General features: G+C 40.6%; 1 long non-coding RNA gene across 1 annotated transcript in view; it reads right to left on the bottom strand.

Annotated features, from left to right (window-relative positions):
• The window catches only part of LOC144580132 (uncharacterized), a 50,577-nt gene that overhangs the window by 18,305 nt on the left and 4,816 nt on the right, over positions 1-27,456 (bottom strand). The window contains exons 2-3 of the long non-coding RNA XR_013529141.1: positions 8,713-8,787; positions 8,260-8,354 (exon numbers count right to left, since the gene is read on the bottom strand). This is a non-coding gene — a long non-coding RNA (uncharacterized LOC144580132). The remainder of the gene's footprint in view (positions 1-8,259; positions 8,355-8,712; positions 8,788-27,456) is intronic.

Raw genomic sequence — 27,456 nt, 5'->3', positions numbered from 1 at the left:
CTTAAAAAGAGAAAATAGAATGACATTTGTAAAGGGCCAGTCAATGGGAAAAATAAGTAGTGAGTTCATGTGTATTGCATATTTCTTTTACACAAATAAAAATGTTCTAGTGATATGCTGCTAACAATATATTTAACATAACAAAATTATAAAAAAATTCAAGATTATAAATTTTGTTATGTATTTTTTACAATTAGAAACAAAACAACTATTGACAACCAACCAAAAAAAAGCAAGTATATAAGTCATAAAATGGGGCAACATTTACACAGGCAAACAAACACAAAAATAATTATACTGGCAATAGATATACGGCTGATTCATATCTGACTTCTGACCAAGCATTGTCTTAATTTTTACAGAGCTGAATACTGGCATGTAAAATTTAATACAAAAATAAAAATGAAAACGCAATTAATTTGACATATCCTGCTCTAAAATGAGACACAGGAATGTAAAACTGGCAGAACAAAATCTAACAAAAAAAATTAACAAAAAATTGAATAAACATAATGTATTACTTAAAAAATTATTATTCTAGATAGCTACTGCTTTCAACCATGACTGCACATTCATAAAGAGCACATATTTTGGTGGCTTTTCTTATTTCAACTTTACTTTAGATTCAGAGGCTACATGTGTAGGTTTGCTACATAGCTGTATTATGTACTTCTAAGTTTTGGGGTACTACTACTACTCAGGTAGTGAGCACAGTACCCAATAGGTTGCCTTTTGGTCCTTGGCTCCTTCTCTTCCTTCCTCCTCTAGTGGTCCCTAGTGGCTATTGTTTTCTTCTTTATATTTATGTATGCCCAGTATTTAGCTCTCACTTATAAGAATATGCATAATTTGGTTTTCTGTTTCTGCATTAATTTACTTAAGATAATGGCCTTCAGCTGCATCAACTTTGCTACAAAGAACATAATTTTGTCCTGTTTTTATGTCTATGTAGTATTTCAAAGATATGTGGTATCTATGTGTATAGATACCACATTTTCTTTATCCAATCAACAACTATTGGCACCTACGTCGATTCCATGTCTTTGCTATTGAAGCCCATGAAGTTTGAATCATTAGTGTACAATTAAAGCAATACCATTTCATAGAAAATGCATTAATATCATTCATAAATACTTTTTAAAAATTTTTTATTTTTTATTGTGTTTTAGGTTTTGGGGTACATGTGCAGAACATGTAAAATAGTTGCATTGGTACACACATGGCAGTGTGTTTTGCTTCCCTCCAGTTAGAATGATGATCATTAAAAAATCTGGAGACAACAGATGCTGGAGAGGATGTGGAGAAATAGGAACACTTTTACACTGCTGGTGGGAGTGTAAATTAGTTCAACCATTGTGGAAGACAGTGTGGCGAGTCCTTAAAAACCTAGAAATAGAAATTCGATTTGACCCAGCAATCCCATTACTGGGTATATACCATAAATACTTTTATGAGAAAGTTGGAAGAAACAAACAGTTAAATAGTACTGAATTATCTTCCATATTATATCATTATTTTGCTGCTATTTTTACACAAAATGTAAAGGTTATAATGCTTTAAAAGCAAAGCAAACTAGTACATTTCTAAATAATATGAACAACGTAAATATTAAACAATATGGTATAAAACACTAACATACAAAGTGAACAATTAGAAACAAATGTATATAATTATTCACATAATAAAATTTGAGAAAAGTGAAATGCTAATAACTTTTTATATTCAGTAAACAAACATATAAAAGATTTTAATGAATGTGAGGTGCCCATTAATTATATAATACACTTTTTATATAACATATACATTTAAGCACATTACCTCGGAATTTCTGAAATTACAGGCAAAGTTGGAATACAGTGAATCAGAAAGTAAAAAGAACAAAATATAGGACGTAGTCCTACTAATCTTCATAGAAAAGAAGATAAAAATTATAGTATAGTCACAAAAAAATAGGTAATTGGGAGTTTACTATATGCTGGACAGGGTTGTAAGTAACCTATGATATTAGTGTTTTTAAGAAATCTATGAAGTGAGTAAATAAAATAAACTATTCAACCATAGAATTGTCATACAGCATTTAAATCTGTAAGCTCCTATGCTTAGTTCCTACTAAGAAAAAAATACTTTTAAAGTCAAACAGATGTTTAGATTTTCTCATACTCAATTAGATTCTTTGTGCTCTGATGAAAGTTCTCAGTCTATTTTCTCTATGATCACCTGACTGGAAATTATAAAGCAGAGAACACATGACATTTGTTGCTGGTACTTCTGGAATCTCTTAACCAAAGTCTAATGTTTTCCCTACTCCTCTCACAGATATCTAATGTAGATCTTTTAAAATAGCTAAACACAGTGGTCTCTAAAAACGCGTGAAAATTTTCCCACGTACCTTAAAGCAATGAAAGAGCAGTAAGATTATATGAGTACTCACAGTGTAATAAAAGAAGTTTGCCTTCCACTGTGAATGCATCAACAAATTATTGAATGAACAGAAGACTTAGAGAATTTAAGAGCATAGTAAGCATACATCAGAAAAATGTTCTCCATCAAAGTAAGAGAAATAAACCTAGGCTTTTCAAGAATCAATTCCATTGGAACACAGCATTCCAATCCATATTTTAAACTCTGGTTTTCTCCTTCACTTTTGGAGCTTTCATATGTGTTATCTGATAAATTATTCATACTGAGCATATGGCTATTCTTTCCCCTCTTCACACATTCCTGGAATTTTCCCTGAAATTTTTCTATGCTGCACAAGGTAACCAGGTCTAGCTTACAGACTGTCCAACACAACCAACACAATGATAAAGTAATGCTGAGAAGAAAGGCAAATGCTTGTCACAATACTAGAAAAACTGCAATGCCAAAGTCAACTAGGGAAGCAAGAGTCTAGAATCTGAAAAGAAAATCTCTTTAACTTAGAAATAACATATAAAAGTAAAAAGACACAACTGAGAATATGTTTGTGAAACACTAAAGTTTATAGCCTGGATGATTGCTATAGCTAGTCTTTAAGCAAGTCTTTTAATATCAGATTAGACAGCTTATTTATTACTTTCCAAACTTCATCAAAGGATCTCAGGACATAAGAAAAAAGGCAGAAAACATATCCTACTTGAAGAAACAAAATAAATCCCCAGAACTTCTTAAGAAAAAAACATCTGTACAACTATCTGACAAAGATGTCAAAATAATGATACTAAATATATTCTGTAGCAAAAAGAAAACAAAGATAACAAAATAAGAAAAAATATTCATGAAAAATCTGTGAACAAAAAGATAAAAACTATAAAAAACAGTAGAAATTGTGAAACTGAAAAAATGCAATTGATGAAAAGTTTACTAGAGAAACAACAGGCTTAATAAACCAGAAAAAGTAATTCAGAAAACTAAAGAAATATTATTTATAAATGTTGACGCATAAAAAAAAAAACAAAAATTTGAGAAACCTGAACATGGAATATGAAACTTACTGGATACTATCAAGTAGACCAATATTTGCTTTTTTCCCCCCTTTTTCTTTTTTTTATTTTCTCAACTAGACCAATATTTTCATTTAAAAGTCTATGAAGAAGAAAGCAAAAAGTAGTAGAGATATTACCTGAAAAGAAAAGGGACTCACTAAGAACGTCCCAATTTCAAAGTGATGAAAAAAATACTATTAACCAGAGACACTTAATCAGTGAGAAATTTACTTTAAAAATAAGAAAAAACAAAAAAAATGGGCACTGCAGCCTGCGCCTGTAATCCCAGCACTTTCGGAGGCCAAGGTGGGCAGATCACAAGGTCAGGAGTTTGAGACCAGCCTAACCAAAATGGTGAAACCCTGTCTCTACCAAAAATACAAAAATTAGCCAGGTGTGGTGGTGCATGCCTATAATCACAGGTAGTCAGAATGCTGAGGCAGGAAAATCGCTTAAACTCAGGAGGCAGAGGTTGCAGTGAGCCGAGATTGCACCATTGTACTCCAGCCTGGGCAATAGTGCGAGACTCCATCTCAAGAAAAAGAAAAAAATAAAGATGTTCTATAATTTAAAAAAGCTAAGGGTGTTTATTACCCCTAGAAAAGTCTTACAAGAAATACTACATGGAATACATTATGTTGGCAGACACAGTGGTTCAAACTTGTAATCCTAGAAACTTGGTAGGCTGATGCAGAAGAATCACTTCAAGCCAACAGTTTGAGATCAGCCTGGGTGATATGTTGAGACCCCTTCTTGAAAAAGATACCTTTATAATAATTTTGTTTTTCAAGTAGAGTGTTTTTAAAACTCGCTAAAGCCAAAGTCTGACTGAAGTCATTTTGAGAAGGCAGACCTTCATTCATGTGGCAAACTTGAGAACCCTTGATCTCCGCTAAAGAACAATAAATGATTCACCTATCTTGGTGCCACTTAAAATTCTGCAGTGACTGTAATTAACTCCAGCTCCTTCCAGCCATGGTCTAGCAGTGGTACCTGCACATGTGGAGATCTGGAGGGAGATGCCTATTTGTAATTATAGAGGTAGGCCTGCAGACCTTGGTTTTTACTGTGCTCTCTGAAACAATTCAGTAACTCAGTTTCCGCACTTTTAGCCACACTCTGTGGCCAGTTTTGCCCACCTAGAAGCCCACAGAGTGACCTGTGGGTCACTGCCAGGTGCTCAATAAGCTCACACTCACCCACACAGCTCATATTAGGTTCACCAGATGTTAACCCAACTGCTGCTGGCCCTGCAAATCAAAGTCCTGAAAGCAGTCCAGTCTGCCAAGAAATAAGACAAGATTAACAACTATCCAGGCTGTGGGTAACTACACACCAAAGACAAACCCCAAAGCAGAGCAAAAACAGTCATGTGACCTACGTACAACCCCTCTCTGCTGCAAATCCGAAGAGATGCTATTAGCCAATCAAAAGGTGATCTTACCTGCTGAAACCAGTCTATGAAATTAGAAGTGGTGTTTGCTCCTTCAGCTGCACAAAAACCAGTACAGGGGTACATTATGTCTATTTTTAATGCTTCTGTTTTAACATAGTACTGGTAGTCCTAGGCAGAACAATTAGGCAAGAAAATTTTTGAAAAGACATCCAGCCAGATTCAGTGGCTCATGTCTGTAATCCCAGCACTTTGGGAGACTGAGGGGGCAGGATCGATTAGTCAGGTATGGAAAATGCACACCTATAACTGTCAATACTTGGGAGGCTAAGATAAGAGAACTGCTTGAGCCTAAGGGCTAAGGCTTCAGTGATCCATGATTACACCACTGCACTCTAGTCTGAGTGGCAGAATGAGACCTTGTCTCAATGAAAAAAAAAGGAGAAAAAAAGGCATCCAAATTGAAAGGAAAGCTGTAAAAATGTCAGTTTTTAGATGGCATTATATTACACATAGAAAACCATGAATAGCATACCAAAAGACTTTTTCAACTAAAAAACACACTTGGTAAATTAGAGAAATATAAAATTAACATACAAATCATTTGTATTTCCATATACTAACAAAAAACTGCCAAATAAAAATGTAAAAATAATAATCTCATTGAAATAGCATTAATAATAAATTTCTTAGCAATATATTTAACCAGGGTGCAAAAGCTTTATATTGAAATATTTAAAATAATAAAAAAATTGAAGATGGCACAAATAAATGCAAAAATATTTCATGTTTATGGATTAAGAAGATAAATATTGTTAAAGTGTCAAATTATTTAAAGTAATCTATAGATTCAATACATGCCCTGTCAAAATTCCAGTAACATTTTTTAAACTAATAGAATATGCAATCCTGAAATTTATATGAAACTACAAGAGACTTGCTTTGAATGGCCAAAGCAGTTTTAGGAATAAGAACAAACCAGGGGGCGTTATACTTTTTGATTTCAAACTACATTTGGAAACTATTGTATTAAAAACAGGATGGTTTGTGCATACCAATGCATACCATAATCAATGGAACAGAATGGAGAGCCCAGAAACAAATCTGTCTATATAAGATCAACTTATCTTTAACAGTAAGGCACTGAGAATATGCAATGCAGAAAATATAGTCTCTTTCATACTTCCTTCTGGGAAAACTAAATAGCCACATGTAAAAAAATAAAATTAGACCATTTTTCTGATACTATATTTGAAAATTAACTAAATATAAAATAAAGACTCTAAAGTAAGACATAAAACCCTAAAATTTTTTTAAAGAAAATACATGAAGAAACTTTAATATTGGTCTGGAAAATTCTGGATACAACAGCAAAAGTGCAATTAAAGCAAATACAAATGAGCAAACACAAATACTGCATCAAACTAAAAAGCTTCTGCACAACCAAGAGAACAATAAAATAAGAAAACTATATCTGGTAAGTTGTTAGTATCCAAAATATTTAAGAAACTCATATGAATCAAAGGAAAAATTATAATAATAATTATAATAATAATAACAAGATTGAAAAATAAGCCAAAGACTATATAGGTGATTTTCAATGAAAACATACAATTGGTCAACAGGCATAGAGAAAGGTGCTCAGTATCACCAATCTGGCAGTTGCAAATTAAAACTATGGTGAGATATTACTTCACACACATTAGAATTGCTAGTATCAAAAATAAAAGTTATAACAAGTATTAACAAGTATATATTTTTTAAAATGCTGTACATTCCTGGTGACTTGCAATGTTTTAGTGTCATGATGAAAACCACCATAATAAGGGTTCTATAAAAAAATGTAACAGTACTACTATACAATCCAGCTATCTCATTTCTGCATATACCATAAATTTAGTATTTCAAATAAACATCTGTACCTCCATGTTCCTTGAATCATTATTTACAATTGCCAAGATATAAAACAAACCTAAAATGTTTATGGATACTGAGTAAAGAAAACATGCTAATACACTAAATAGAATATTGTTCATCCCTTAAAAAATAATAAAACCTTGCCATTTTGACAACATGTATAGACCCAGATAACATTATGCTAAGTGAAATATGCCAGACACAGAAAGACAAATACTGTATGATCTACTTTTATAAAGAAAATAAAAATGTTGAACTCCTAGAAGCAGAGAGTATAAAGATGGGTGGTAGGGCCTGGCTGGAGGCAGGGAAAATGAGAGATGTTGTTCAAATGGTACGAATTACTAATTATAAAACAAGTTATTATGACCTAATATACAGTTTTATCACTATAGTTTATGTATGCTGAAAATTTGCTTACAGATCTTATTTGTTCTCACTACACAAAAGGTAACTATGTAAGGTGACAGATAAGTTTGTTCATTAATTTAATTTGATTATATTAACCATCTCACTATATATATATACATGTAAAATCAATACATTGTATACATTAAATGTAGGTATTCAGATATTATTTGTGAAAAGATCCACATGTTACAAATACCTACATATATACACTTGTACATATATGTACTTGCATGTATACACACACACACACATATATATATGAATGACAAAGTCCCAGTAAGCCTCATCCAAAAACAACATTGTAAAATTACAATCATTTAAAAATAAAGTTAAAATTGAGAATTTAATACATGCTTAGCAGCATTTTAAGCTCCTCAATGGCATAGTCTCTTCGAAAAATGTATGAAGCTGATACACTGAGCTAACTATATTACAGTTGAGGCATTTTGGGGACATAGTTTAATTTACCAATATTAGTTTATATAAAAAGTACAACATTTTCAAGTTACATAATTTTACACTTTCTTATATTTAGGGAGATGCTTAAGTGTTTTGTAAAATTACTGATTATAAATTTTTATAAAATCCCATTTGAAAACCCTGTAGGATAGAAAATTATAAAGCAGAAACATTCACCTTTTTGTGGTGTTCCTGGGATTTCTGAACCAAATCCCAGTATCACCAAAACTCTCATATACTTTAGACATTATCCAAAACCAACCTTAAAAGTGTGTAACATAGTTTCTCAAAATACAGATATTACTATTTCTCCCAAAGCAATGGAAGTGCATTTAGATTACACATTCTTTTAGGTTATGAGTAAAACTATCACTATAAACTAAAAAACAAGCAAACAAATAAAAACCATAAGTGAAGGGGAAGTACTTAGAAAGTTAATGAGAATGAGACAGACACATCATGAGATGCCCTGATGTGAAAGCAAGAGAAAGAAATGCAGGTTACTCAGAAGCTATTTCATTGGTGGAGAGCCTCTCAAACCATGTTTCAGTCTGGCTCCCTCCTTGACACAGGGAACTCTCATTTGTGTCATTTACCTCATTAGCTCCCACTTACCTGGGTATTTGGCTACTGTTTCCTGTCTCTTCACATTCCAGAGCTCTTTTTTTGCTCCAGATGGGTGATCAAGTTTGGCTTGGTGACAGCAAGACCTGTTTTATTAAAAAAAAGAACATGACTCTTGCTAGAAGTCTAATTACCAATCTAGTACTGTGCTCAGTATACAAGAGAGAATATTGTAGAAGATTCTAGAAAATTAATCTCAATATACTGTTTCCTAATAGGAACTTTAGAATATTTAGAAAGTATTTTGAATTTTTGGGTTGATAGCTCTACTACTCAGTAATACTTAATGACAAATTGGTGGTGAAATTTGATTTTAAGGTGTGGGCAACAATACTTTATGCTACTAAATTTCTGGTATTACCACTAATTTACACTGACGTATACAAATCAGCTCAAAAAAAGGGAAAGATTAAGATAAAACATCTTGAAAAATTTATCTTGTACCTCAACAGATACTGTTGTTCTCTTTCTTTTTTCTTAAGTAGTATTCTGAAACTCATTCATGCAAAGCAGAAACCCCTAGAAAACAGAAGAAAACAAATTGTGTGGAAGGTGAATTGTACATTGAAGTTATTCTCACCCAGGAACACCAGGTTTCTGTAGTTCTCTAACATCGTATCCCTATACAAATGCTGCTGGGCCAAATCAAGGCATTCCCACTCTTCTGGAGAGAATGCTATGGCCACATCCCTGAATGTCAACACTCCCTGTAAAATATAACATATTTAGCAAGTGGTCATAGAAAGAATTCTCAGGCCTGGGGAGGATGCATGACTATGCTGACCCCAAAGGTCTCCAGGAGAGACTGCCCAGCTCCACCTAAACCTATTGGTTCTGTTCTTCAATCTTGCTTCACTAAGAGAAGCTGTCCCATGTGGAGATCAACAGCACTGCCAGGAGAACGTAGATTTGAGTTCTGCCCCACCACAAGAATGCTGTGCAACCCTGCAGCCTGCAACGGAGAGTAAAAGAGGAGGCTTCACCAGAGGTAACACCAGGGGAACTGTGTCCTGGAGGGAACAAGGGGCATGCGCATAGGAAAGGGTTCCAGGAAGGTCATGTGAAGCCACGTAGAAAACAGGTGGGGTGGAACTGGAACAGGGCCCAGGCAAAAGGGGAGCTGATCCCAGCTCTTCTTCTGGAAAAAGCTGCTTAAGAGCAAAAGCAGCCCCTGCTTGCAAGCAGCCCTCCCAGCTGCTGACCTGTGTCCCCTGATCACTTCTCCAGGGCATCTCAAAGAACAGTCCTGTCCTGTTCCATCTGTTTCCTCTCTCAGACCCATCAGTGGTCTCACTGGAGAGCATGGGAGGGCAGTCACCTGAGACTCAGGGAACCGAAAGGGGCTCAGTGACTCAGCAGTCTCCTGCATGGAAGAAGTACCCACCACCTCACAGGAGGGCCCACTTCCCGCAGTCTCCTAACTTTCCAAATTGTACCCTGAGCCTTCCCAACATTTCTTTGCTGCATCAGCCACTCTTTGACGCCAGTGTTCCTGCCATCTTCTGTGGCCTGGCCTGCCATCCCCTAATGGAGCATGCTGCCCGGGACTTGGGTCAGGATGGGTCTGGCCTTCTGCTGGTTTGGGCCTTGCTATGGGTGGTGGGTCCCTGCCAAGGATGCTAAGATCCTTTGCACAGGGCCAGGTCAGTGCTGTGCCACCTTTCTCCTCATTGCTGCAGGTGGCAGCATCAGCCTCCCAGCACGCTGTTCTTTTTCTGGCCCCTCTAAACATCAGGCACCCCTTGAGACTTCCAGATCCCACAGTGAGCAGAAAGATGACTGCTGCCACCATGGAGCATCACAGTCTGGTCTAGGCACCAACGCCAGTGAGCTGGCACATGTACCAGCACAGAAGAGTAAACCCCTGGGCAGGGGTGGCAAGGACTAGGACAGCAACCAGATCTCTGTCCTGATGGGAGGCCAGCTTCCACCCGAGGCTCCCAGCCCCCTGCTTGCCCCACACATGCCTCTGCAGAGCCCGGCCCAGTCTTCTCACATATGGCCCTGCCTTTACCCACTTCCCTACTGCACCATGGCCATGGCAACTCCTCTGTTCAGAAAGGCTCTTTGGGGTGTGCAATGTAGGCTAAGGTCCCAGCCATTGGCCCAGTCCTGAACATGCTTCCTGGCCATCTCCTCCCTTGCTGGGCTGGGGGATTTCAATACACATACACACTCACACTCACGTACATTCAGACTCACCCAAATACACTCACACTCACATATACTTCACTCAAGCCTCACCTTCTCCCACCTGGCAGAGCTCTACTGAACATACCAGGCACCATTCCCCCCTTTTCTTGGCACTAAGTAATCAGCAGGTGACTTCATCGTGGTGAGTACATCCTAAAGTGAACTTACACACACCTAGACAACAGCTCTGCTCCACATCTGGAGGATGTGGTCTAGTGCCAGGTCTGTCACGCAGATCCTGGCCGATGGATGAAATAAGTACTCAGACACAAGTATGCAGTATAAGAGCAGCTAGGTGACTTCCTGGCTCTAGTGGCCAGAGAGCAGCCTGGAGAAGCTGGAGCTGCTAGCTCTTATTCAGTGCAGGCATAATGCCAAAAGTCTGCAGCAAACACAACCTGTAGGTAATTAACATTAATTGTTCCCTTTTCATGGAACTTCAGGCACACAAATGATCAAAGGTTCAGTTCCCGGTCAACATAAGTAAACAAGCCTGTTTATGATATGTTCCTCTACATTCCCTTGGACCTACTCCTTCCCCTCAGTCTCAGGGTTATAGAACAGCTGCCTTCAGCTATTCTCCCCCCAGGGGCTCTGCGGAACCTTCCAACTTTTCAGGAAGTTTGTGTCCTTTCCCTATAGTTTTTTCCACCACTCTGACCACCAATCCACCACAGTCTAGCCTATTGCCCCCGGCTACAAAATTGGGCAATATGCACGGTACTGAATATTACAGGCAACTATAACACAGTGCTAAGCATCTGTGTATCTAAACACATCAAAACACAGAAAAGGTGCAGGAAAAATACAGCATTCTAATCTTACGGGACCACTGCACTACATGCGGTCCATCATGGTTATGCGGTGCAATGATGGTACTCCCTGTGCATGGGGCCTCTAACCTTTGCAGGCCAACTCCCCTGCTCTAAGATGCTCCTAGGTTTCCCCAATTAAAGCAAGTCTCTCCTGCCCACATGCTTCCAGAACCGTGAGCTTAGACAAGGGACACTTCCTGAAGTGGATTTGACAGAAAAGTCAGCTGTAATGACTGGCCCCTCACCTCTCACTACATTCTTAACACCTAAAAGGTGGAGGGGTCATGCTGTGCCTTCCTGGAGGCAAGCCTGCAGTAAATATCTGTTGAGGGGATGGGTAAAATTCAGAAGTTGAGGGACGTGGGTGGTGGCTGAGTTCAGAGAGGTGCTGTCAGCATGGGGAGAGCAGTCAGACACAGCTCCACTGCTCAGCAGCAGTGAGGACAAGCTAGCAAACCTCCCTGCACCTCAGTGTCCCCATCTGTAAAGTTGAAATAAGAGCACCTAGCCTGAGGATTTTACACAAATGAGAATGTGCAGGTGAACCACACTCTGCAACGGGAAGCCATTATTTCATCTCTTATTATGGTTATTATTTCATTATTACTATTGAGACAGAGGGACAGGCTGTACTTACAAAGAATGGTGGTGGGTGGGGAAGGAAGTCAGGCAAGGCTGTGAATTGGCAAGTGTGTTGCAGGCATAAAATCACAGTTCTTACATCCTGCCCTGTCAAATAATCTTTGTCAACCAAAAAAGTATATATTTCACCAAATGTTGGCTATACTGCAGTACATATGTTACCCATTTTCTCTCTCAACTCCTCAGCTAAGCAGCTTCCAACATCCAGGATAGAATAGTATTTCAGGCCAGTAATGGTGGTGGTTCATTCCTGTAATCGCAACACTTTGGGAGATCAAGGCAGGAGGATCCCTTGAGTTTAGGAATTCAAGACAAGCCTGGATAACATAGCAAGACCCTATCTCTACAAAAATTAAATAAATTAGGTCAGGTGCAGTGGCTCACGCCTGTAATTCCAGCACACTGGGAGGCCAAGGTAGGTGGATCACCTGTGGTCAGGGGTTTGAGACCAGCCTGGCCAATATGGTGAAACTCTGTCTCTACTCAAAATACAAGAAATTAGCTGGGCATGGTGGCACATGCCTGTAGTCCCAGCTATGCAGGAGGTTGAGGCAGGAGAATAACTTGAACCTGAGAGGTAAAGATTACAATGAGCCAAGATTGCACCACTGCACTCCATCCTGGGTGACAAGAGTGAAACTGTCTACAAAAGAAAAAAAAGGAAATTAGCTGGGCGTGGTGGTGTGCACCTGTAGTCTCAGCTACTCAGAAGGCTGAGATGGACGCATGGCTCGAACCCAGGAGTTCAAAGCTGCAGTGAACTTTGATGGCACCACTGCACACCAGCCTGGATAACAGAGACACTGTCTCTGAAACTAAAAAAACAGTATTTCACCAATTCTTAGTCTCAGCTGTCATTTTTTAATGTACAATTTTACACACAGCAGGTAAGTACACACCTGTAAAAACCCTCTTACGTGGTTGTGAATTAAAGGATGTTTTCTGGCAGCTAAGAGTCAACAACAAATTAAATCATTAAAGTCAACTGACTATGAATGCCAACTCAGAGCCTGGCCTAAAAAAAAAATGCCAAGTCCATGGCCTGGTGAGAGTAAGTAAATTAACAATTTGCACCTTTGATCAACAGCTTCACATGGCTCATTCGGCAGTTGTAGGGTCTGCCCCTCCACTCCAGAATTCTCAACTCCATGGACAAAGTATCCAAAGCCAGCACAGGGGTGTACTGTGGGCATAGAGGGTTCTAGTTCTTAGTAAGGAAAAAACTCAAAGGGAGGAACAGTTGCAAGAACACTCACCTAGGTCAATCAGTCTGGGACCCTCTGACTACAACACTGCCATTTGGAGGGTGTGGAGAAAATTTAAAGGGCCAGTTCATCCCCAAAACTACACGGTCCTGGTTAAATATTCTTAGTGTGAGGGCCTCATCATCAAGTTTTTTCTGTTTTATCATTTCCCTTTGAAGAGAATGAAATAAGACAGTTTTCTCTTCCTTTGGAAAAAATAAAATTGAAAAGCACATCGTCTTCAGATGATGAAGGAAAGCCTGCTGAACATGGTGGTTCACACCTGTAATCCCAGCACTTTAAGAGGCCAAGGCTGGTGGATTGATTTGAGCTCAGGAGTTAGAAACCAGCCTGGGCAACATGGCAAAACCCAGTCTCTAATGAAAATACAAAAGTTAGCCAGGCATGCTGGCACACATCTGTGGTCCCTGCTACTTGGGAGGCAGAGGCTAGAAGATCCACTGGAACCTGGGAGGCAGAGACTGCAGTGAGCTGAGATTATGCCACTGCACACCAGCCTGGGCAAAAGAGTGAGACCCTGCATCAAAAAAAAAAAAAAAAAAAAAAAAAAGAAAGAAAGAAAGAAAGAGAAAGAAAGAAAGAAAGAAAAAAAGAAGGAAAGAAAGAAAGAAAAGCCAGTTTGATAGGGATTGTCGTAATAACAGATCCTTATTGATGTCACATGAGAAAAGCCTTTTCTTCACCCTCCGATAAGTGGAGGTGAGGATGCAGTGGGGCCCCATCCCTAGTGGTGCCCTGACTGCTGCCACCAGCCAGTGGGTCTGGGCTGGTGGCTCTGGGCCATGTGCCTGTTTCTTTGCCAGATAGAGAAAATGTTCCCATCTGTCAACTGCCTTCAAAGGCAGCTGGAGAGGCAGACTGTGCTCCTGGCTGCTGTGCCAAGTACTCAGCCTTTAACCAACAGACTATGTGCCTTGAGCTCAGATTTCAGGGGCTGGGAACATGACAGAGAACAGGAGAGACAGAGTTCCTCCTGCCTCCCAGGAACCCAGGGTGTAGCATCCACAGAACACAAGGCTGGCTTTGGAGTCTCTGGTCTGATCCCGGTGCCTGTTCTCCCTAGGGATCTGACCAATCATTTTACCTCTCTCCTTCTCAGGTTCCACATCTAGAAACAAGCACAGGGACAAAGATGTCATCAGTGGTCCCACAACACTCCCTTACTGCTGCTTAAGATCTGCACCCTACATCTCTCCCCAGGGCCCAGAGCCACCTGCCCAGGGCCAGGTGACAGCAGGCAGGGGTGATGTCTCGCTGCCTCCTGTTCTGGCAGACTAGGTTATCAGAACCAGGGAAGCATGGCTCTGAGTCAGCAGAGTAGGGGACAGGAAGCTGTGAAGATGGAGCTGGGAGGAAGGGCCAGTGCAGAGGAGCAGGGCAGGATGCTGGTCTGAGCAGTGTGCAGCCAGTCCAAGAGGCTGTATCCAGTTGCTTTCTCCAGTCCTGCTGGAACAGAGTGGGATGGGATCAGGGGGGTGGGTGGGAAGGAGGTCAGATGCCCTCTTCCTCCAGTTCTTTATTTCCAGCCAACTGGAGGTGATTCAGCCACTACTATGGGTGCCACCTGGCTTCCATGAGTTTGTCACACTGTGTCCTAATTTTCTGTGTTCATGGGTGCCCAGCTGCAGTTGAGCTGACCTGGAGGGAGGGGCTTGGATTTATTCATCTCGGTCCCAAGGCAACACACAGAAGCTCAGCAGACAAAATCTGATGGTGCCCTAGCCCCAGAGCTGGTCTTCTTTTCAACTGTATCTACATGTGGGGTTTTATGGGGCCTGGAGGGTCTCCCGCAAAGTGGTGGGTTTTGCCTCAACTGACACAGTCATGGCCCACCAGGTTCCATCCACTGGGCACCCCCACTTCTGTCCTGGCTCCCTGAAGGTGGCCTCAACCTGCTGGCTGCACACACCCTGCCTGCTTCTTCCCCCTACTCCCTGTCTCCACCCAGACCTTCACCTGTTCCAACACCTATTCCACATACTTCCATCAGCCCCTTCTGCTCTTCCTCAAACAATCTCAAGCCAGGTTCCTCTTGATCACTTCATGCCCATATCACAAAGACCATCTTCTAGCTAGGACCAGCTCCAAGCACTCCGTGTAAGCACCCAGACTGTCTAAAAGTGTCTCTCCTCAAGAACCTGCCACAGCTTCCTACTGCCTCTCATAATGTAGCTCATTCTACTCTACCTTCAACAGTGATTACTGAGAACCTGCTTGTCAGCTGCACCCTGGGAAACAAGGATAAATAAAACAGGCACAGTCTCTGACCTTTCGGATCTACTCTAGGTAGTTAGGGAAGACAGACTATCAATCAAATAACCCCACAAAGAGAAAACTATAAAAGGCTAAGTGGAAAAGGTGTCCATCCTTGCCTGCGGTAACAGAGAAGCTGAGCTGGTTTGTCAGGAAAGGCTTCTCAGAGGAATTAATGCCCCAGCTGAGATATGAAGAGGTACAGAGGATGAAGGATTTGGAAAGAGCATTCCAGAGAGAGGGAACAGCAGATGCAAAGGCCCTGAGGCAAGATAATGTATCGCCTGTGCAGATGACAGAAAGAAGAGCCAAGGGGCCACTGGGCAGAGGGAATGGGGAGTGCAGGCCTGGGAGGCATGGGGAATGGGTTTGCTGTCAGCTGCCTGGAGCAGCCCCTAATCTAGCCTAGCTTCTTATCAGTGTGCACAAGAGAAGTGACTTTATGTTAGCCCAACCTACACACAATCACTAAATAGATTCTGCTATGAAGTCTATGTTCCACGCCACAGGCAGCGCAGATGGAAATCCGACACAAATGTCTGTGGTCATCTGTAACCACTACTTCTACCCAACAGCTTGTGGTATCAAGGACTCAGACTTTTATAAGAGAAAAGTTCAAATAGGCTTTAAGAGCTAATGGTCTCAACTTTATGCAGGAGTCTGACCAACCCTCAAGGTCACCACTTGAATGGTGGTGAAGCCCAGCCCAGTATGAAAAACAGTGGACAGGTCTCAGCTCCCCTGCTCCCATCAGCCACTGGTCACTCTCTGGGCAGGCAGACATCCGGGCAGTCACTTTTGTTTTGGGCCAGTTTGTAACCCAGACCCCACATTCTATTTACCAAAACAGCTTCCCCTTTCATCCCTGAATTGCCTTAACTCAAGAAAGAACATAAACCCCAAAGCCCCACCCTCATGTTTCAGATCCCTGAGCTAGATAGACCTACAGCCTCTCAACTATGGCTCAGTCCACTTTGCCTCAGGGTGAAAGGCCACTCCTCCCTCCCTTCCCCATGGCCCCAAGGCCTAGACCACGGATGTCCAAATACTAACACTAGCCCGGATGCTGTGGCTCACCTTTGTAATCCCAGCACTTTGGAAGGTCGAGGCAGGTGGATCACCTGAGGTCAGGAGTTCAAGACCAGCCTGGCCAACATGGCAAAACCCCATTGCTACTAAAAAGATACAAAAATTAGCTGGGCATGGTGGTGCACACCTGTAGTCCCAGCTTCTCAGGAGCCTGAGACAGCTTCCTACTGCCCCTCAAGGAGAATCGCTTCAACCCTGGAGGCAGAGGTTTCAGGCCACTGCACTCCAACCTGAAAGCTCTTGGCTCAAAAAAAAATTAAAAAGTAGGAAGTTTTAGAAAGATCCATCCCTCCCCTAACAGGGAATGCTTTCTCATTAAATGAGCTTAGGTGTATTTCAACATCCCTGCCCCCCACACATACCCTAAACTGTAGCATGTAGTATTAATAATAATAATACCTACTATCTGTAGGCCACTTAACACTTTACAGAGCACTTTTATACCTGTTACAAGCACTTGCTAATTAATAACTATTGTTTAGCACTGTTAATTTAGTGACAGTGTTACAAATTGGCTGGCTGTGCACTTCTCTCTCCTTAGATCAGCCAGCCAGTCATGCAGTCATGCAACCTGCCTACAGGATCTCTTTGGGTGTGAAATTTTCACTTGTGGTCTCTACTCTTAAATGTCTGAATCTGGCAGAGATTAAATGATAATAGTAATTACAGGATCACTGAGTGCCTCTAATGGGCACTTCACATGCTTATTTTTCACATAATCCCAACATATTTTTATATCTCCATTTTCTAAATGAAGCAGTTGATGGGTGGAAAGGCTAAGAACTTCAACCAAAGACATTCAGAGAAATCAGAGTTGGAGTCAAGATTTGAGCACATGATGATCTGGCCCTGTGCCCTCACTCTTAATCACTATGATTACCCCTCTCACCTCTGTGCTGGGAACACATGATCTCTTAACAATGTAATAAATAAAAACTCTTTTACCTAAGAAATGTGAGAAATGCGAGCAACCTCTGAATTATTAGGCCCAAAGAGGCACAGAAATGAAGCAGCAGTTATGTCCCACCCACTCCTCATCTGCATCCTTGAGCCAAATAATTTTTTCTTGATTACTTGCTGTTTGGAATCTAAACTAACTGATGCCATGGATAGCTATATATTAACCTGACCATTCTGCATACGAGACAATGTAATTTATAGATTGGTAGTTCCACAAGATACAGCCAATCACTAATCAATGAGAATTCCTGACAACATTGGCCCACTCCTTGTCCTGATTTTGACTTTATAAACCTTATTAAAAAGGGCCAAGTTCATATCTTAGGTAACTTGTATCTGAGTCTTACAGGCAGCTGTCCTCACCTTGGCTCAAGTAAATTCTTTAAAATTCTATGTTTTGCCCCAGCTTTTTTTTAAGGTTATTTTTGGTGCTGTGAGCAGGATTCAGAGAGACACTTCCAACTATCCAACACCCCTCCTGGACTTAGCAACTCGCCAATAAAAACTCTGTGTATTCTTTTGGCTCCTGTACATTGTCAAGTGAAAGGGTTAAAGTATTCCTAAACTCAGATCTCCCAATTATTCTGAGAGGTCTAGACTTTGCTTGAGTTGTTCTTTTCAACCCTTGCTTTCCAGAAAGAAAAAAAAAGTTTTCCATTTTTGGCTACAGTCAGATTTAGGTTTCAAAATTAAAAAAAAGGGGGGGGTTTCTCTACTTCTGCCTCAAGACAGGAGGTCTGGGTCATAATATTAGTAGACTAGCACTGGTGGTTTCACTTCTTGTGACACAAAATTACATAACATGCTTCTAAAATGTGGCTTCTTTTGATTGCTTCTAATTTGATCTTACCTTTTTATTTGTGACCAACTCCCATTAGTTTCAAACCAAACAGTGTATGACAGTGTACTCTCTCACCTCAAAGAGAAAAGGCAATTTCTCCATCTGATTCATCTAGCTGCTCTAGGCAACTAGAGACTTTGTAGAGGTGTTAGAATGTTATTTAGTAGTGTGTACCAGTCTCACAGGGCCTCCCCAAAAGAAAAACACCTGCAGAGACTTTTAGCTAAGCTGGAAGATACATAAGCATTGGTCACCCAGCACCATGATTAGCAACTCCCAGGTGACTCCTTGGGGAGTGATGCTCATACACAGCACACTTATACCTGGTACATTATGCTAGCCATGTTCTCTTTTGAAAATTTTTTAAATTATAAAAAATGTGATCATCACAACTGTGCTTTCCCTTCTGGGTAACATCCCTAAAAACATGACCTAAATCTATGCATAATACCTATGGAACTCCATTTTGCAAATGCCTAGGATGTTGAATATTCAAGATTGTCATCATCTTCCATCTTTGGATTTGTTAAGGCAAAAGCTGAAGAAAATATTTCAGCAACACTATACTAACAAGATTAGGGCTCTACGTAATAGGCTAATTGGACTGCTCTTAGAATGCATGCATTCACGGAACTATCAAAACAAAGGGATGGAGAAAGATTTACCAACCAAATGGAGAGCAAAAATAAATAATAAATAAATAAAAAGCAGGAGTTGCAATTCTTGTATCGGATAAAATAGATTTTAAAGCAACAAAGATATAGTGGGAAAAGGATCAATGCAACAACAAGAGCTAACGATCCTAACACCCAGATAGGAGACTTAGATTCAATGAGACAGAAAATTAATAAGGATATCAAGGACTCGAACTCAGATCCAGAACAAGTAAACTTAATAAATATTTATAGAGCTCTCCACTTCAAATACACAAAATATACATTCTTGTCAATACCACATCACACCTACCCATTAGTTTAAATGAAACATTGATTGGCCATTATTAATACCCAATTTTTTTCAAAATAAAGCAATATTTCCATTTACTCTCCCTCTTTCTCTTCCTCTTTCTTCCTCTCCTTTACTTATTTTTTTTTTTTCTTTCCTTCTCTCAAAAAAAAAGAAATCAACTTGTAAACCTCTAGATCCAGGTCGGCAATGTCTCTTTCATTGCTTGATTTCCTTTCTTCCCTTCCCTCCCTCCCCGCTTCCTCCCTTCCTTCCTTCCTTCCTTCATCCCTTCCTTCCTCCCTACCGTCCTTCTTCCCTTCCTTCCTGCCTTCCTCCCCCCCGCAAAAAAAAAAAAAAAAGAAAAAAAAAATTGGATATAGACAATCCTTAAAAAACACACTGTGAATATAAATCTGCTCATTTTGAACCTTGATTTTTTCCATTTATTGTTTATGTACATGTTAGGGTTAGAATAAGAATATTTCTATAACCTTAGAAAAAACATCAGTGATGAAACTGTTGCATTCATTGCAGCTCAACAAAAAAGCTACTGATTCACTAGCTGAGACTGTACTAGAAAATCATACTGCTTTAGTTTATATATTAGGTGGGCAAAGAGGTATATGAATGGTTGCAAATACCTCTTTATAGTATGTACATAATGCTTTCTATGAAGTAGAAACTCACCTAAAAAAAAAATTAGGAAAGAAGCCATTAGGCTGCCACGTATCTGAAGAACCTGGATTTTGTTTTCTCCCCAATGCACTTAGTTTGCTCTGTAATGAAATAGCTTTGTTGTTGTTGTCATTATTCTGGCAAACAAATTTCTCCTTTTATAATGCTATTTATTTCTTCATGTTTAACTTGTTCCAAAAAAATTTAAATCATGATATTACAAAGAATAGAGAAGATAAAAACAAGCCACAGAAGCTCCATAAATCAACGAGTTGACTGTAGTTTTATTTTTGCCACTCTGTGATGCCATCACAATTTGGCTTTTTAGACACTTTTAACATTTCTCACTGACATTATCTCCTCTTTCTCCCCACCCAATGTGAGACAGAACTATCAGGGAAGGAGACTTCCCAGTCAGAAAGACACCCTAACACTTAGATTTTGATCACTGATGCTTTCAAAATTAGATTTTGATCAAAAACAGAAAAAGAAGAAATAAAAATTGGCTGAGCATGGTGTTTCACACCTGTTAATCCCAGCACTTTGGGAGGCAGAGGTGGGCGGATCATGAGGTCAAGAGATCGTGACCATCCTGGCCAACATGGTGAAACCCCATCTCTACTAATATACAAAAAAATTAGCTGGGCGCTGGAGGACTCAAGATGGCGCTGTGAGAACAACCCAGGATTGGAGCTCGCGTTGTGTCCGCGGAAAGGTGAGTCTGAGCTGCATTTGCAGACTGATCTTTGTTGCCCACGGAACGGGGAAATTCCCAAGTGAAGAGAAGACGCTGGACGCCAGGCAGAACCTCCGCCTGGCGAAGCCGGCAGCCGGGGTGGCGGCGGCTGGCCCTACCCAGCGCTCCCCACAGGGCGCGCTTGTCTGGGTGCCCCATTGAACTGGCAACAGGAGATGTGAGAGGACTGGACTTGAGACTGAGCTAGACTTGGACAGTGGGCCAGCCAGGGGATCGCAGGGACAGAGCGTTAGGGTTGGCCCAGTGGGACGAACAAAACCGTGATTTCAAACAAGCCCCGGGCAGACGGCCCGAGACGCTCTGAGGGGGAGGGGCGTCCACCATTACCGAGGCAACCCGCCCCAACTGAGATACACGCCCATTGCTGGTGCCAAGGCAACCTGTCCCTACTGAGATACACGCCCACTGCTGACGCAGCCTGCCGTTGCCGAGGCAACCCGCTACAACAGAGAGACTCCACCGCAGGGTGTGGTGGAGACCACAGCAGAGACTGCAGGAACAGGGCTAATCACACAACAGCAGGGTGGAGACTCGGCAGCCAAACAGCGGCTAGTCTGTGTCCTAGCTGGGCAGGACCTCAACGGACATCCAAAAATAAAGCCCAAACCCCTCAACACAGAGCATTTGAGACAAAAAAAGGGTTTTTTAATGAGCTCTGTTGCTGCAGAATCAAACATAGCAGCCTAACAGCCCTGAATGAACAACAGAGCTCACAGCTCAGCAATTAAGCCCCTTTAAAGTACAAACTGTCTCCTAAAGCAGCTCCCTGACCCCTCTATATCTAAAAGACTGACATTAGGCAGGCATCATCCTGGGACAAAGATAGAAGAAAAAGAAACTGGTAGCATCCCTCGCTGTGCCACAGCTGCTAGAGGTGCACCCCAGACAAGTAGGGTCTGGAGCGGACCTCAGCAGTCGTACAGCGAAGGGGCTAGACTGGTAGAAGGAAAACCAAGCAACAGAAATACTTCATCATCAACATTCTGGGTGTCCACTCAGAGACCCAATCGAAAAGTCAGCAACTACGCAGACGACCAGCGGACAAATCCACAAAGATGGGAAGAAACCAGCGCAAAAAGGAGGAAAACACCCGAAACCAGAAGACCTCGCCTCCTAGAAAGGACCAAAACTCCTCACCAGCAAGGGAACAAAGCTGGACAGAGAATGACTGTGACGAAATGACGGAATTAGACTTCAGAAGATGGATAATGAGAAACTTTTGTGAGCTAAAAGATCATGTATTAAATCAATGCAAAGAAACTAAGAACCTTGAAAAAAGATTTGAAAAAAGATTCGAGGAAATGATAACAAGAATGGATAACTTAGAGAGGAATATGAATGAATAAAAGGAGCTGAAAAACACAATACGAGAACGTCGCGAAGCATGCACAAGTTTCAATAGCCGAATTGACCAAGCAGAAGAAAGAATATCTGAAGTCGAAGACCAACTCAATGAAATTAAACGAGAAACCAAGATTAGAGAAAAAAGCACAAAAAGGAATGAACAAAGTCTCCAAGAAATGTGGGACTATGTGAAAAGACCTAACCTACGTTTGATAGGTGTACCAGAAGGGGACTAAGAGAATGAATCCCAGCTGGAAAATACTCTTCAGGACATCATCCAGGAAAATTTCCCCCACCTAGCAAGACAGGCCAACACTCAAATGCAGGAAATACAGAGAACACCACAAAGATATTCCGCAAGAAGAGCAACCCCAAGGCACAGAATCATCAGATTCAACAAGGTTCAAATAAGGAGAAAATACTAAGGGCAGCCAGAGAGAAAGGTCGGGTCACCCACAAAGGGAAGCCCATCAGACTCACAGCAGATCTCTCGGCAGAAACACTACAAGCCAGAAGAGAGTGGGGGCCAATATTCAACATTCTTAAAGAAAAGAACTTTCAACCCAGAATTTCATATCCAGCCAAACTGAGCTTCAGAAGTGAAGGAAAAATAAAATCCTTTGCGAACAAGCAAGTACTCAGAGATTTTGTCACCACCAGGCCTGCTTTACAAGAGCTCCTAAAAGAGGCACTACACATAGAAAGGATCAACCAGTACCAGCCATTCCAAAATCACACTGAATGCTAAAGAGCATCAATATAATGAAGAATCTACAACAACTAACAGGCAAAACAGCCACTTAGCATCAAAATGGCAGTATCAAATTCACACATAACAATATTAACCCTAAATGTAAATGGACTAAATGCACCAATCAAAAGACACAGACTGGCAAATTGGATAAAAATCCAAAACCCATCAGTGTGCTGTATACAGGAAACCCATCTCACATGCAACGATACACAAAGGCTCAAAATAAAGGGATGGAGGAAGATTTACCAAGCTAATGGAAAGCAAAAAAAAGCAGGAGTTGCAATTCTCCTCTCTGACAAAATAGACTTTAAAGCAACAAAGATCAAAAGAGACAAAGAAGGCCATTACATAATGGTAAAAGGATCGATACAACAAGAAGAGCTAACGATCCTAAACATATATGGACCCAATGCAGGAGCACCCAGATACATAAGGCAAGTTCTTAATGACTGACAAAAGGACTTAGACTCCCACACAATAATAGTGGGAGACTTTAACACTCCACTGTCAATACTAGACAGATCAACCAGACAGAAAATCAACAAGGATATCCAGGGCTTGAACTCAGACCTGGAGCAAGCAAACCTGATAGACATTTACAGAACTCTCCACCCCAAATCCACAGAATACACATTCTTCTCAGCACCGCATCACACCTACTCTAAAATTGACCACATAATTGGAAGTAAAGCACTGCTCAACAAATGCAAAACAACTGAAATCATAACAAACAGCCTCTCAGACCATAGTGCAATCAAGTTAGAACTCAGAATTCAGAAACTGACCCAGAACCGCACAGCTTCATGGAAACTGAACAACTGGCTCTTGAATGTTGACTGGGTAAACAACGAAATGAAGGCAGAAATAAAGAAGTTCTTCGAAACCAATGAGAACGAAGACACAACGTGCCAGAACCTCTGGGACACATTTAAAGCAGTCTCTAGAGGAAAGTATATAGCAATAAGTGCCCATATGAGGAGAATGGAGAGATCCAAAATTGACACCCTATCATCAAAATTGAAAGAGCTAGAGGAGCAAGATCAAAAAAACTCAAAACCCAGCAGAAGACAAGAAATAACTAAGATCAGAGCTGAGCTGAAGGAGATTGAGACACGAAAAACCCTTCAAAAAATCAATAAATCCAAGAGCTGGGTTTTTGAAAAGATCAACAAAATAGACAGACCACTAGCCAGATTGATTAAAAATAAAAGAGAGAACAACCAAATAGATGCAATAAAAAATGATAAAGGGGAAATCACCACAGATTCCACAGAAATTCAAACCATCATCAGAGAATATTACAGACAACTATATGCGCATAAACTAGTAAACCTGGAAGAAATGGATAAATTCCTGGACTCCTGTGTCCTCCCAAGCCTAAACCAGGAGGAAGCTGAAACTATGAATAGACCAATAACAAGGTCTGAAGTTGAGGCAGCAATTAAGAGCCTACCACAAAAAAAAAAGCCCAGGTCCAGACGGGTTCACAGCCGAATTCTACCAGACACACAAGGAGGAGCTGGTACCATTCATTCTAAAACTATTTCAAACAATCCAAAAAGAGGGAATCCTTCCCAAATCATTTTATGAGACCAACATCATCCTGATACCAAAACCCGGCAGAGACCCAACGAGAAAAGAAAACTTCAGGCCAATATCCATGATGAACATAGATGCAAAAATCTTCAATAAAATATTGGCAAGCCAATTGCAACAGCAAATCAAAAAACTTATTCATCATGATCAAGTAGGATTCATCCCAGGGATGCAAGGCTGGTTCAACATACGCAAGTCTATCAATGTAATTCACCACATAAACAGAACCAAAAACAAAAACCACATGATTATCTCAATTGACGCAGAGAAGGCATTTGACAAAATTGAACAGCCCTTTATGCTAAAAACCCTCAATAAACTCGGTATCGATGGAACGTATCTCAAAGTAATAAAAGCTATTTACGACAAACCAACAGCCAACATCATACTGAATGGGCAAAAACTGGAAGCATTCCCTTTGAATTCTGGCACTAGACAAGGATGCCCTCTCTTACCACTCCTATTCAATATAGTACTGGAAGTTCTAGCCAGAGCAATCAGGCAAGAAAAAGAAATAAAGGGTATTCAAATAGGAAAGGTGGAAGCCAAATTTTCTCTATTTGCAGACGACATGATAGTATACCTAGAAGACCCCATTGCCTCTGCCCAAAAACTCCTGAAACTGATAAGCAACTTCAGCAAAGTCTCAGGATATAAAAACAATGTGCAAAAATCACAAGCATTCGTCTACACCAATAACAGACTTAAAGAAAGCCAAATCAAGAGCGAACTGCCATTCACAATTGCTACAAAAAGAATAAAATACCTTGGAATACAACTCACAAGGAACGTAAGAGACCTCTTCAAGGAGAACTACAAACCACTGCTCAACGAAATCAGAGAGGACACAAACAGATGGAGAAACATTCCATGTTCATAGTTAGGAAGAATTAATATCGTGAAAATGGCTATACTGCCCAAAGTAATTTACAGAATCAACGCTATCCCCATCAAGCTACCAGTGACTTTCTTCACAGAACTGGAAAAAACTACCATGAACTTCATATGGAACCAAAAGAGGGCCCGCATAGCCAAGTCAATTCTAAGCAAAAAGAACACAGCGGGGGGCACCACACTACCGGATTTCAAACTATACTACAAGGCTACAGTAATCAAAACAGCATAGTACTGGTACCAAAACAGAGATATAGACCAATGGAACAAAACAGAGGCACCGGAGGCAACACAACATACATACAACTATACAATCTTTGATAAACCTGACAAAAACAAGCAATGGGGAAAGGACTCCCTGTTTAACAAATGGTGTTGGGAAAACTGGCTAGCCATGTGCAGAAAGCAGAAACTGGACCCCTTCCTGACACCTTACACTAAAATTAACTCCAGATGGATTAAAGACTTAAACATAAGACCTGGCACCATAAAAACCCTAGAAGGAAATCTAGGCAAAACTATCCAGGACATAGGAGTAGGCAAGGACTTCATGAACAAAACACCAAAAGCATTGGCAACAAAAGCCAAAATAGACAAATGGGACCTAATTAAACTCCACAGCTTCTGCACGGCAAAAGAAACAGTTACTAGAGTGGATCGGCAACCAACAGAATGGGAAAAAATTTTCTCAGTCTACCCATCTGACAAAGGGCTGATATCCAGAATTTACAAAGAACTCAAACAGATTTACAGGAAAAAAACAAACAAGCCCATTCAAAAGTGGGCAAAGGATATGAACAGATACTTTACGAAAGAAGACATATATGAGGCCAACAATCATATGAAAAAATGCTCATCGTCACTGGTCATCAGAGAGATGCAAATCAAAACCACATTGAGATACCATCTCACGCTAGTTAGAATGGCGATCATTAAAAAATCTGGAGACAACAGATGCTGGAGAGGATGTGGACAAAAAGGAACACTTTTACACTGTTGGTGGGAGTGTAAATTAGTTCAACCATTGTGGAAGACAGTGTGGCGATTCCTCAAGGTCTTAGAAATAGAAATTCCATTTGACCCAGCAATCCCATTACTGGGTATATATCCAAAAGTCTGTAAATCGTTCTACTATAAGGATACATGTACACGAATGTTCATTGCAGCACCGTTTACAATAGCAAAGACCTGGAATCAACCCAAATGCCCATTGATAATAGACTGGATTGGAAAAATGTGGCACATATATACCATGGAATATTATGCAGCAATCAGAAATGATGAGTTTGTGTCGTTTGTAGGGACATGGATGAATCTGGAGAACATCATCCTCAGCAAACTGACACAAGAACAGAAAATGAAACACCGCATATTCTCACTCATAGGTGGGTGATGAAAAATGAGAAAACATGGACACAGAAAGGGGAGTACTAAACACTGGGGTCTATTGGGGGGAAAAGGGGAGGGCCAATGGGAGGGGGAGGTGGGGAGGGATAGCCTGGGGAGAAATGCCAAATGTGGGTGAAGGGGAGAAGAAAAGCAAAGCACACTGCCATGTGTGTACCTACGCAACTGTCTTGCATGCTCTGCTCATGTACCCCAAAACCTAAAATCCAATAAAAATTAAAAAAAAAAAATTAGCTGGGCATGGTGGCACACACCTGTAGTCCCAGCTACTTGGGAGGCTGAGGCAGGAGCATTGCTTGAATCTGGAAGGCGGAGATCACAGTGAGCCGAGCTCGAGCCATTGCACTCCAGCCTGGCACCTGGCAACAAAGCTAGACTCTGTCTCAAAAAAAAAAAGGAAATAAAAATCTATTTTATTTAAAGAAAGCAAGCCCCTCTAAATTATCAAGCCCAATGAAGGAAAGGAATAAGAATGCAGTCATGTCCCACTCCCCCTCCAGACCACTGAGCTAAATTATCATTTCTTGCAGCGCTTGCTATGTGAATCCCAGACTGACATAAAAAGTAGTTATGAAAGAACCTAACAATGCTACATGCTGTATACCATAACTCATAACCTACAGTTCAACCATTTAGAGTATACCACTAGTCAGCACTATTTCTGTGAACCAATCAACAAAAATTTCTGACAAACAACTTCGTATTGTCTCACTCTTTTTGTCTTTAAAAACCTGCATGTACCAAAGATCAAATTG

The sequence above is a fragment of the Callithrix jacchus genome, chromosome 18, assembly GCF_049354715.1.
Source record: "Callithrix jacchus isolate 240 chromosome 18, calJac240_pri, whole genome shotgun sequence".
Lineage (NCBI taxonomy): Eukaryota > Metazoa > Chordata > Mammalia > Primates > Cebidae > Callithrix > Callithrix jacchus.
Note: the sequence above shows the minus strand (reverse complement) of the source record. Positions and strands in the feature narration are given on the sequence as shown.